The sequence below is a fragment of the Ranitomeya imitator genome, chromosome 1, assembly GCF_032444005.1.
Source record: "Ranitomeya imitator isolate aRanImi1 chromosome 1, aRanImi1.pri, whole genome shotgun sequence".
NCBI classification, from domain to species: domain Eukaryota; kingdom Metazoa; phylum Chordata; class Amphibia; order Anura; family Dendrobatidae; genus Ranitomeya; species Ranitomeya imitator.
Window position 1 is genome coordinate 574673543 of NC_091282.1, and position 13465 is coordinate 574687007.

Here is a 13465-nt window from a genome sequence, read left to right on the forward strand (position 1 = left end):
GAAATATCACACGGACATAAGTATTGAGACCCTTTGCACAGTATTGAGTACAATATTACACTCAGTCATGCCGGCTGTTACTGTATACCGGCTGTAATCCACATATAGTCTGTAAAAGTGCGAATTACAGTGCCATGTAAATACACGCCTAAGGTATAAGCATAATTATAGATAGCGCAGTCAGCTGAGAAATTAATTGAGAAACGAGGCCGATTTGTTCATTGTGTCGTTATCAGATTCCGCAAAGATGCATTTGTCAGCATTCTGCTGTTAGCTAACTTAAAGTGTGTTTCCTTTTTTCTGTTTGTGTAAAGTGAGTGCGGTTAGCTTAAAATGTGTTCTTTATTTCCAATTAGTTCTGACAATAAAACATTTTAATGAACATAACACGCTGTATGTAGTCGTACCGATCCTAGGATATAATTATATACCATAACACATCCAGGCAGCTGCCCCACAGATAACACCGATGACCCACAGATAACATCTACAGGCACAAATGTGTTATAAAACAAAGTTCTGCTTCACAAAGATCACCAAACAGCATGAATTTGTACAAAAATATCTGACCCTCAGATAACACAGCTGACCCCAATTTAGTTAATGCTCAGTAGAAACACAAATAACTTCTCAGATGACATCTACAGACACAAAAAAGAGAAAGCAAATATCAAACATTCTGCATTATAAAAACATAAATAATACACATTGCCTGGGCACATGACCCGCAGATACCCCTACATAACCTTCAGGTACAATACAGGTGCAAACAGAAAATCTGTCTTTTCGGTTTGTGTAAATAAGCATTTATTGGGAAAGCAAATACAACAACAATTGGCCTAGGTGTTATAAACCGGAGAAAATCTGGTACACTGTGAATAAACACAGCTTACAATGCCCCGCAGATAACCCTACATAACCCTTTCATATAGTTAATGGTCAGTAGGGACACAAATAAGTTTCTGAGAAAGCTAATACAAAAAACAAATAACCTCAGATGACATCTACAGGACACCGGAAAAACACGTTTTTTCCTAGAAGCTTTTGAGGATGCCACGCGGGAGCCTTACGGGTATTTGCTTGTAGATTTGAGAGCTAATATTCCTGAGGATCTGCGTTTAAGGACTGGGTTGTTTCCACCCGCGTTGCCCGCTGTCTATGTTCAGAAGAAAAACACTTCTAAAAAGTGAATTTTACCCAGTATCAGACATTCTACGCTGTGGGCGTTGTGATGTAAAGATGTCTGAGAGGCTCCGGCGTAACTGGGCTCTCCTAAAAACCCTAGTGAAAGCAACCCCCGCTGTCAGAAAGTCTATTTTGCGCGATGCAAGCAATGATTTAATTACAGCCATAGGCGAGATTGCTTTAAATATCTTAAAAGGCAGGATTCCGCTGAAAGAGCGCCAAAAAGGTATATTAAAGAAGTGGCGTAAAGCTATAAGAACACTGAGCGACAGATCTCAGCCCATAAAGAAAAAGAAGCGACTACTAAAACAGGCCGGCGGGTTTATCGGACCTCTTTTAGCTTTTGCAATTCCAATAATAACAAGCCTGATCGCCGGAAGATAATGGAGCATGCAGCGAAAATGTATCTAGTCCCCAAACAGGAGCTAGACAAACTAAGACCCGGTACTACAGATAACATACGCGACAGTGTTATTTGCCGCCTTGATGGTGAAATTAGCGACATTTTACAGCGTCGTGACATTCCCGATGATGTGAAAATTAAAATGTATAGCTCTGTGCTGCAACGCTACTTGGTACATACGCGACACAGCTCAAAAGAAGTAATGGCTTTAAATCTCGTTAGCCCTCCTGATCCTGGTCAGCAGCAATTGCCAAATACCGACTCTGATAAAAATCATGAGATCGCTGAAATTGTCAGCCATATAAACCAAAGATATAAAAAGAATGCTGAATTTTTACTAAACAGGCTGCTGCAGAATAAAAATGTCACAGCATGGAATAATAAAACTGAATTTATTTTCAAAGGATCCGTAATACCAGGGTCTAACTTACTGGATTTGGTACGTAGTACAACGCAGAGCCATGCTCTGAACAGTAGAAATTTACCGCCGGGTTGGGATTCATTTATGCAGGCTATGGCCGAGCTAAATATGCCGTCTACAGTTGTGGGTAACACCGCTACTAGGAAGCTTTTAGATGAATTAAAAATTACCAACAGTGAGACACGCTCTGTATCTACACCGCTGAAGTTAGCGGCGGCTCCCCGTACAATTCAATCTTTACATTCCCCGTCATTAGGTACCACACGTGGAACTCTGCTACCTAAAAAAAGGTCTCTACCGATGCTACAAACCATGTGGCTCACGATGTAAAGAATGTACTGGCTAAAATGCTGTACTCGCCTTGTAACTCAATATTAATTATTTTGTAAGAAGTGTAATTGTTCATTGTACTATTTAATGTTTTTACTTTTTATATTCTGTACGAATTTTTATAGTATTGAAATGTCTTTGGGTTGTATTAATGTTTTTACTTTTTATATTCTGTAAGAATGTTTTACTTTTTATATTCTGTAAGAATTTTTATAGTATTGAAATGTCTTTGAGATGCTGTTTTATTGTGAGAAATAAAATTTATATTCGTATAAAACATACCGCTTCTTTCTTGCTTGTGTTGTAACATTGGGTCATATTATATATATATATATATATATATATATATATATATATACATATATATATATGTATATATATATATAGGCACAAAAGAGAAAATCTGGTACACTGTGAATAAACACAGCTTACAGAATCAAGGTGACAATCATTTAGTTAGTGCTCAGTAGAAACACAAATAACTTCTCAGATGACATCTACAGACACAAAAAAGAGAAAGCAAATATCAAACATTCTGCGTTATAAAAACATAAATAATACACAATGCCTGGGCACATGACCCGCAGATAACCCTACATAACCTTCAGGTACAATACAGGTACAAACAGAAAATCTGTCTTTTCGGTTTGTGTAAATAAGCATTTATTGGGAAAGCAAATACAACAACAATTGGCCTAGGTGTTATAAACCTCTGACCCACAGCAGATTTTCTGTTTGTGAAAATAAACATTTAGTTAATGTTCACCATTTAGTACTAGTGTTCAGTAGAGCCACAAATAAACAGCTTGGTGTGTTATAAGTTCTGAACTATATGGATACATGACTAAAACACAGCTAACAGAATCAAACTCGAGCTACGTATAAAAATATAAAACAAATACGTGTAGAGACACAAATAAACAGCTTTAAGTTCTGAACTATATGGATACACTGTGAATAAAATACAGCTTACAGAATCAAACTCGAGCTACGTTGTTGTGAGTTCTGTTTTTGGGCTCCCTCTGGTGGTTACTGATGGTACTGGGTGATTTGTGTTCTGCTATCTCTGGTGTCCTCCTGTTCTATTAGGATTTGGGAGTTTCCTATTTAACCGGGCTTTCTTGTCATTTCCCCGCCGGCTATCAAGGTTATCAAAGTGTTTTGTTACCTCAGCTTCTGGCTTCAGTAATCTTCAGGACAAGCTAAGTTTTGATTTTCTTGTTCCACGTTTTGCTTTATTTTTGTCTTGTCCAGCTTGCATATAATTGTCTCTTTGCTGCTGGTTGCTTTAGTGGGCTGTAATTGCTCCTCATGTTCCATGAGTTGGAACATGAGTTCAAGTAATTACAGGATGGTTTTTTGAAGGGTTTTTTGCTGACCGCGCAGTTTACTTTTGTATCCTCTGCTATCTAGTTTTAGCGGGCCTCATTTTGCTGAATCTGTTTTCATACTGTGTATGTGCCTTCCTCTCATTTCACCGTCATTATATGTGGGGGGCTGCTATTTCTGTGGGGTATTTCTCTGGAGGCAAGAGAGGTCTGTGTTTCTTCTAATAGGGGAAGTTAGATCTTCGGCTGGTGCGAGACGTCTAGGATCAATGTAGGCACGTTCCCCGGCTATTGTTATTTGTGTGTTCAGGTTTAGGGTCGCGGTCAGCTCAGGTTCCATCACCCTAGAGCTCGTTGGTGCTTGTCCTTTTGTGATTCCCTACCATTGGAATCATGACAGTATAGCCGGCCAAAATGTTTGGGCTGAAGTAGGAGGAAAAGTAGTCTGAGGAAGTTTTTTTTTTTTTTCTCTCCTCTGAGGTTGCTGCCTAGCCTTAATTGCAGCCAGGCTGATTTTTTTTTTTTTCCTCCTCTTAATCCTTGAATGGCTCTGACCTTAGCTGTTTATCATGGACGTCCAGAGTTTAGCTTCCAGCTTGAATAATCTTGCTGCTAAGGTTCAAAATATACAAGATTTTGTTGCACATGCTCCTATGTCTGAACCTAGAATTCCTATTCCAGAGTTCTTTGCTGGAGATAGATCTAGTTTTCTGAATTTTAGGAACAATTGCAAGCTGTTCCTTTCTTTGAAATCTCGCTCTTCTGGAGACCCTGCTCAGCAGGTTAAGATTATTATATCTTTCCTGCGGGGTGACCCTCAAAATTGGGCATTTGCATTGGCACCAGGGGATCCTGCGTTGCTTAATGTGGATGCGTTTTTTCTGGCATTGGGTTTGCTCTATGAGGAACCTAACCAGGAGATTCAGGCTGAAAAAGCTTTATTAGCTCTCTCTCAGGGGCAAGATGAAGCAGAAATATATTGTCAAAAATTTCGGAAATGGTCAGTGCTTACTCAGTGGAATGAGTGCGCCCTGGCTGCAAAGTTCAGAGATGGCCTTTCTGAGGCCATTAAAGATGTTATGGTGGGGTTCCCTGCGCCTACGGGTCTGAATGAGTCTATGACTATGGCTATTCAGATTGATCGGCGTTTACGGGAGCGCAAACCTGTGCACCATTTGGCGGTGTCTTCTGAACAGGCACTTGAGACAATGCAATGTGATAGAGTTCAGTCTAGAAGTGAACGGCAAAACTATAGGCGGAAAAATGGGTTGTGCTTTTATTGTGGTGATTCAGCTCATGTTATATCAGCATGCTCTAAACGCACAAAAAAGGTTGATAAGTCTGTTGCCATTAGTACGTTACAGTCTAAGTTCATTCTGTCTGTGACTCTGATTTGCTCATTATCATCCATTTCCGTCGATGCCTATGTAGATTCAGGCGCTGCCCTGAGTCTTATGGATTGGTCATTTGCCAAGCGATGTGGGTTTAGTCTTGAGCCTCTGGAAGTCCCTATTCCTTTGAAGGGAATTGACTCTACACCTATAGCTATGAATAAACCTCAGTACTGGACACAAGTGACCATGCGTATGACTCCCGTTCATCAGGAGGTGATTCGCTTCCTGGTATTGTATAATTTACATGATGTTCTAGTACTTGGTCTGCCATGGTTACAAACTCATAATCCAGTCCTTGACTGGAAAACAATGTCTGTGTTAAGCTGGGGATGTCAAGGGGTTCATGATGATGCACCTCCGATTTCTATCGCTTCATCTACTCCTTCTGAGGTTCCTGTATTTTTGTCTGATTATCGGGATGTTTTTGAGGAGCCTAAGCTCAGTTCGCTTCCTCCTCACAGGGATTGCGATTGTGCTATAGATTTAATTCCTGGTAGTAAATTTCCTAAAGGTCGTTTGTTCAATCTGTCAGTGCCAGAGCATACTGCTATGCGGGATTATGTTAAGGAGTCCTTGGAAAAGGGACATATCCGTCCATCTTCGTCCCCTTTGGGAGCAGGTTTTTTTTTCGTGGCCAAAAAAGATGGGTCCTTGAGGCCTTGTATAGATTATCGTCTTTTGAATAAGATTACCGTAAAATATCAGTATCCTTTGCCTTTGTTGACTGATTTGTTTGCTCGCATTAAGGGGGCTAAATGGTTCACTAAGATTGATCTTCGGGGTGCGTATAATCTTATACGAATAAAGCAAGGTGATGAGTGGAAAACCGCATTTAATACGCCTGAGGGCCATTTTGAGTATTTGGTAATGCCTTTCGGACTTTCTAATGCTCCTTCAGTCTTCCAGTCCTTTATGCACGATATTTTCCGTGAATATCTGGATAAATTTATGATTGTGTATTTGGATGATATTTTGTTTTTTTCTGATGACTGGGAGTCTCATGTTCAGCAGGTCAGGAAGGTGTTTCAGGTCCTGCGGGCTAATTCCTTGTTTGTAAAGGGCTCAAAGTGTCTCTTTGGAGTCCAGAAGATTTCTTTCTTGGGGTATATTTTTTCCCCTTCTACTATTAAGATGGATCCCGTCAAGGTTCGGGCTATTTGTGACTGGACGCAGCCTGCATCTCTTAAGAGTCTGCAGAAGTTCTTAGGCTTTGCTAATTTCTATCGTCGTTTTATAACTAATTTTTCTAGTGTTGTTAAGCCTTTGACGGATTTGACTAAGAAGGGTGCTGATGTTGCTGATTGGTCTCCTGCGGCTGTGGAGGCCTTTCGGGAACTTAAACGCCGGTTTTCTTCTACTCCTGTGTTGCGTCAGCCTGATGTTTCGCTTCCTTTCCAAGTTGAGGTTGATGCTTCCGAGATTGGAGCGGGGGCGGTTTTGTCACAGAGAAGCTCCGATTGCTCGGTGATGAAGCCATGTGCGTTCTTTTCTAGAAAATTTTCGCCCGCTGAGCGGAATTATGATGTGGGTAATCGGGAACTTTTGGCCATGAAGTGGGCATTTGAGGAGTGGCGTCATTGGCTGGAGGGTGCTAGACATCGTGTGGTGGTCTTGACTGATCACAAAAATCTGATTTACCTTGAGTCTGCCAGGCGTCTGAATCCTAGACAGGCTCGTTGGTCACTGTTTTTCTCTCGTTTCAATTTTGTGGTTTCATACCTGCCAGGTTCAAAGAATGTGAAGGCGGATGCTCTTTCTAGGAGTTTTGTGCCTGACTCCCCTGGAAATTCTGAGCCCACTGGTATCCTTAGGGATGGGGTGATTTTGTCGGCCGTCTTCCCAGACTTGCGTCGTGCTTTGCAGGAGTTTCAGGCGGGTAAACCTGATCGTTGTCCGCCTGAGAGACTGTTTGGTCCGGATAGTTGGACCAGTAGAGTCATCTCCGAGGTCCATTCTTCTGCGTTGGCAGGTCATCCTGGAATATTTGGTACTAGAGACTTGGTGGCCAGGTCTTTTTGGTGGCCTTCCTTGTCGAGGGATGTGCGTTCTTTTGTGCAGTCTTGTGAGGTTTGTGCTCGGGCTAAGCCTTGCTGTTCTCGAGCCAGTGGATTGTTGTCACCTTTGCCTATCCCGAAGAGGCCTTGGACGCACATTTCCATGGACTTTATTTCGGATCTCCCTGTCTCTCAAAAAATGTCTGTCATCTGGGTTGTGTGTGACCGCTTTTCTAAAATGGTTCATCTTGTACCCTTGCCTAAGTTGCCTTCCTCCTCTGAGTTGGTCCCTCTGTTTTTCCAGAATGTGGTTCGTTTGCATGGGATTCCGGAGAACATCGTTTCTGACAGGGGATCCCAGTTTGTGTCTAGATTTTGGCGGACGTTCTGTGCTAAGATGGGCATTGATTTGTCCTTTTCGTCTGCATTCCATCCTCAGACGAATGGCCAGACGGAGCGAACTAATCAGACCTTGGAAACTTATTTGAGGTGTTTTGTTTCTGCTGATCAGGATGACTGGGTTACCTTTTTGCCGCTGGCCGAGTTTGCCCTTAATAATCGGGCTAGGTCTGCTACCTTGGTTTCTCCTTTCTTTTGTAATTCGGGGTTTCATCCTCGTTTTTCCTCTGGTCAGGTGGAGCCTTCTGATTATCCTGGAGTGGACATGGTGGTGGATGGGTTGCATCGGATTTGGAGTCATGTGGTGGACAATTTGGAGTTGTCCCAGGAGAAGGCTCAGCAGTTTGCTAATCGCCGTCGCCGCGTGGGTCCTCGACTTCGTGTTGGGGACTTGGTGTGGTTGTCTTCTCGTTTTGTTCCTATGAAGGTCTCTTCTCCTAAGTTCAAGCCTCGGTTCATCGGTCCTTATAGGATCTTGGAAATTCTTAACCCTGTGTCGTTTCGTTTGGATCTCCCGGCATCATTTGCTATTCATAATGTGTTCCATCGGTCGTTGTTGCGGAGGTATGAGGTACCTGTGGTTCCTTCGCTTGAGCCTCCTGCTCCGGTGCTGGTGGAGGGAGAAGTGGAGTATGTTGTGGAGAAGATCTTGGATTCTCGTGTTTCCAGACGGAAACTCCAATATTTGGTCAAGTGGAAGGGTTATGGTCAGGAGGATAATTCTTGGGTGGTTGCCTCTGATGTTCATGCTGATGATTTGGTCCGCGCTTTTCATAGGGCTCATCCTGGTCGCCCTGGTGGTTCTCGTGAGGGTTCGGTGACCCCTCCTCAAGGGGGGGGTACTGTTGTGAGTTCTGTTTTTGGGCTCCCTCTGGTGGTTACTGATGGTACTGGGTGATTTGTGTTCTGCTGTCTCTGGTGTTCACCTGTTCTATTAGGATTTGGGAGTTTCCTATTTAACCGGGCTTTCTTGTCATTTCCCCGCCGGCTATCAAGGTTATCAGAGTGTTTTGTTACCTCAGCTTCTGGCTTCAGTAATCTTCAGGACAAGCTAAGTTTTGATTTTCTTGTTCCACGTTTTGCTTTATTTTTGTCTTGTCCAGCTTGCATATAATTGTCTCTTTGCTGCTGGTTGCTTTAGTGGGCTGTAATTGCTCCTCATGTTCCATGAGTTGGAACATGAGTTCAAGTAATTACAGGATGGTTTTTTGAAGGGTTTTTTGCTGACCGCGCAGTTTACTTTTGTATCCTCTGCTATCTAGTTTTAGCGGGCCTCATTTTGCTGAATCTGTTTTCATACTGTGTATGTGCCTTCCTCTCATTTCACCGTCATTATATGTGGGGGGCTGCTATTTCTGTGGGGTATTTCTCTGGAGGCAAGAGAGGTCTGTGTTTCTTCTAATAGGGGAAGTTAGATCTTCGGCTGGTGCGAGACGTCTAGGATCAACGTAGGCACGTTCCCCGGCTATTGTTATTTGTGTGTTCAGGTTTAGGGTCGCGGTCAGCTCAGGTTCCATCACCCTAGAGCTCGTTGGTGCTTGTCCTTTTGTGATTCCCTACCATTGGAATCATGACACTACGTATAAAAACAAAATACGTGAATAATATCAAACTGCAACAAATTAAAGTATATCAAACGATATCAAAAGGGGAAATCAGCCAGCCTCAGGGACAGCTGGCTGATAGGAGGAGGGGAGGGGTTACACACTTTGATACACTTTGATAGGGGCGGGGCACCTGTCAGATTGAGTTTGACGAAACCTAGCTCTGCTACACTACTTTAAGTGAAGCAAAGAATAAAAGTGAACGGTACAATCACGTAGATCAACAGAATACCAGGTAGAATTACACGTTAATCAAGAAATGCATTACAGCAACACCATGCATCTTGCACTTTAACATTCTGATGAATAATACTACTGATTGGTATTATAAAATATTAACCATAAAGAATAACTGGAGTGATTAATAACCAATATAAATCTCAATATGATTCTTCAATAATCACAATGTTTATTCAAACTAAAGGAGGGGAGAAAGACAAACAAAAAGATTAAGATAAAGAAGAGAAAGGGGGGTAGAAAGAAAAGGAGAAGATTGGGTAGGAAAATGGGGTATGTTGGGGAGAAGTGTGGCTATCGTCCCATCCCAGCGGTCAGGGCGCGGACCGAGAAGCAATCTAGTAACAAACGAGAGCGAGCCATGCATTGCATCAGGCTCCAGAAATCCATAGATCCAGGTCAGGGGTTTCCCTGAAAGCTATCCATGGGGCCCATGTGGTATAGGTTTTATCTACATTGCCTGGGGATTGATTTATTAATTGCTCCATTCTATAGATGTCATTGAGTTCTGCCACGAACTCCGCACGTGAGGGAAATTTTTCTTGTTTCCAAAAGCGTGTGATCAAATTCCTAACCGCGGTAAGAAAGTGTCTAAGGATGCCCTTCTTGTATCGAGAGATCGACAAATCACATAAGGATAATAATGCTAGGCTTGAAGAGGGTTGGATCTGTGTGATAGACATCTTGTTATGGAGCTCAAAGACGGCCAACCATAAGGCTTTTATGGGGGGGCAGTCCCACCAAATGTGGATATAAGAGCCTATCTCCTTTAAGCATCTCCAACAAGTGTCAGGAGTCGTGGGGAACACCGCATGTACCATAGAGGGACATCTGTACCATCTTGTCAAGATCTTGTAGCTCCTCTCCTGCGACACCGCACATAGTGACGATCTAAACGTGAAGAGAAGAATTTTCTCCCTATCCTCAGGCAGTAATTGCCTTCCCAGATCGCCCTCCCATTTCGAAAAGAATGCTGGTGAACCCTGCAGTGGAGCCCTTCCCCCCTGGAATATTTTGTATAACATCGAGACAGTATGATCCGGAGGGTTCGTTAATGTGCAAAGCGTCTCAAAAGGGGTTAGCGGTCTGCCAATATTGGTTTGTTTAGAGATCGCGTAAATAAAGCTTTTAAGTTGTTCGTAGAAAAACCAATCGGCAGAGGGTGCTTCCTCCTCCGGAAATAGTTCCTGAAGGGATTTCATCCCGGTCTCTTTTAAATAATCATGAAGAATGGGTTTGGAATCTTTTCTCTTGTTTAAGTACATCTTTCTATTTATCCCCGCAGGGAAGGCAGGGTTATCATAGATTGGGATCAAAGGGCCCGGGAGAGTTGTGATCTTAAGATCTGAGTTTCTATTTTTAATGAGGAGCAATATGTTTCGTGTAAGGAAGGGCAAATCGGCACCAGACCCCATCCTCCTACCCCCGGACCAGAGAACAACCTGAGAGTCACAACCATTCAAATCATTCTCTAGCTTTACCCATTTCTTACTATTTTTGTTATGGTAGAGGTCCAGTATGCATGTTCCAATTGATGCGTAACTATAGATCGCGAGATCTGGGAGACCCAGACCACCCGTCAGCTTTGATCTGCTTAATGACGCGTAGGAAATGCGCGCCCGATTGTGAGACCATATAAATCGGGTGATTATTTGTTTAAGGTGGGAAAAAAAGGATGCTGGCAGGTATAGAGGTATTGTTTGGAAGAAGTATAAGAGGCGTGGTAGGAGGTCCATTTTAATTGTGTTTATCCTACCTAACCAAGATAACTGAAGCCTGTGCCATTTTTCTAAATCTAAGTTGACCTTTTGTAGGGCTGTTGTAAAATTGGTCTCGAACAATTTGGATGTCTGGCTGGTAATTTTAACGCCTAAGTAGGTGAGGAAGTCAAAACGCCATCTAAATGGGAAGGTCGTCTTTAGTTGTTAGACCAAGGGGAGTTGTAATGAAATGTTTAAGATTTCGGATTTGTGGGCGTTCATTTTAAAGTTACTTAGGAGGCCGAATTTGTGTAGTTCCGAGGTAATGTTTGGTAAGCTTGTAGATGGAGACGTGATGTAAAGCAGAATATCGTCTGCAAAGAGTGCTATCTTGTGTTCTTCAGAACGCAATTTTATCCCTTTAATTGAGGGGTTGTTTCTTAATGCCACTGCCAGATGTTCCATTGTTAGTATATATAAGAGGGGAGAGAGTGGGCACCCCTGCCTTGTACCATTTCTGACCAGGAACACATTTGAAAGTGCGCAGTTGACCTTGACCTGGGCACTAGGAGAGGTATATAGAGCAGAAATCCTTCGCATCATATTTTCCTTTAAGCCAATTTCCTCTAGGGTTTGAAAAATAAATTTCCAATGAACCCGGTCAAAAGCTTTTTCAGCGTCAATTGACATGATACATAGGGGGTCCCCCTCCCTACCCGCCCTGTCAAACAGAGAGATAGTTCTGATTGTGTTGTCCCTTGCCTCTCGTCCTGGGACAAATCCCACCTGGTCCTGATTTATTAGTTTAGGCAAAAGGGGGCATAATCTATTTGCTAACATTTTAGCGTAAATTTTGATATCTACGTTTATCAAGGAAATCGGCCGATAATTGTTACACGTAGAAAGGTCTTTACCAGGTTTGGGAAGCACCGTGATGTGGGCGGCGAGTGACTGAGTAGGGAAGGAACCCCCAAGAGAGACAAAATTACAGGCCTCCAAGAACAATGGGCAGAGCGACACATTAAATGATTTGTAGAAGCCTGCTGAGAACCCATCAGGGCCCGGACTTTTCCCTTGTTTTAGGGCGCTAATGGTTTCGGAAACCTCTTCCGTAGAAAATTCCTTTTCGAGATCAGTTAAGTCCTCCTCAGGCAATATGGGCAATTTGTGTTCCTGTAGGCATGATTTAATTTTGTTATGGAGAGATTGTGGGGGTGCATCTTTATAGTGTCCTGCTATATTGTACAGAGATTCGTAATATCTACTAAAGTTGGAAAGGATGTCTCTAGTGTTGAACACTTTTTTCCCTTCTTTGTTTTTGATAAAGGGGATGTAGGTATTAGGGTTGCGTTTGTTGAGAGCTCTGGCTAAAAGTTTACCACTTTTATTGCCGAGTTGGTAAAAGCAGCTTTTAAGTCTCTCCCTAAGGCACTTGGATTTTTGATCTATGATAGTCAATAATTTCTGCCTGACTGAAGTAAGCCGGGCAAATGTACTGGCTTCAAGATCTCGTTTATGTTGATTTTCTAATTGATGAATTTGATCTGATAGATTAATTATTTCCGCCGCTCTCTCTTTTTTCAGCCGGGCACCATGGGAAATGAGAACACCTCTTACTACGCATTTCAAAGCCTCCCATCTCACAGTGGGAGACGTGGTGTCCCCCTCATGGTCGGCCACGAAACCCGCGATTGTCTGTTCAATCTCGGACTTACACATTGGATCCAGGAGTAGATTTTCATTCAAACGCCAGGAAAATCCCGATCTCAAGGCGGTATGAAATGAAAGTGATAAGTAAATAGGTGCATGGTCCGACCACAGTATCGACCCCACGTCTGCCTCTATCTGTAAGTCAAGTAATTTATGTGAGACAAAAAAGTAGTCTATTCTACTATATGTGTTGTGGATTTTCGAGAAAAAGCTATAGTCACTGACTGTAGGGTTCAGGACCCTCCAGACATCTACCAGTCTCAAGCTGCGTAATTGGGTTCTGATTTTGTTAATAGAAGATGAGGAATAGGAGGACTTACCCGAAGAGACATCCACTGCAGGGTTCATTGGGATGTTAAAGTCGCCTCCAAGTATCACAGGAGAGGAGCCAGCAAACTCCTCAAGACGCCTTTTGCAGTCAGCTCCAAAAGTCTGTTGCCCTTGGTTTGGAAAATAAACATTAGCTATTACAAGTTGATATGTGGCCCATGAGATGCGTAGGAAGATATATCTGCCATTTTTGTCGATTAAAGAATCTAGGATTTCAGGCATGAAGGATTTGTGGAAAGCTATTGAGACACCTTTTGATTTGGAATACGGGTTAGGACTGTGATACCATTTGGGGTAATTTTTGGTGACACAGTGTGGTACCACTCCAGTTTTGAAGTGAGTTTCCTGGAGCAGAAGCACTGAGACTCGATGTTTATGACTATCAAACAAGACCCGCCTCCTTTTCTCTGGAATATTTAGCCCCTTTACG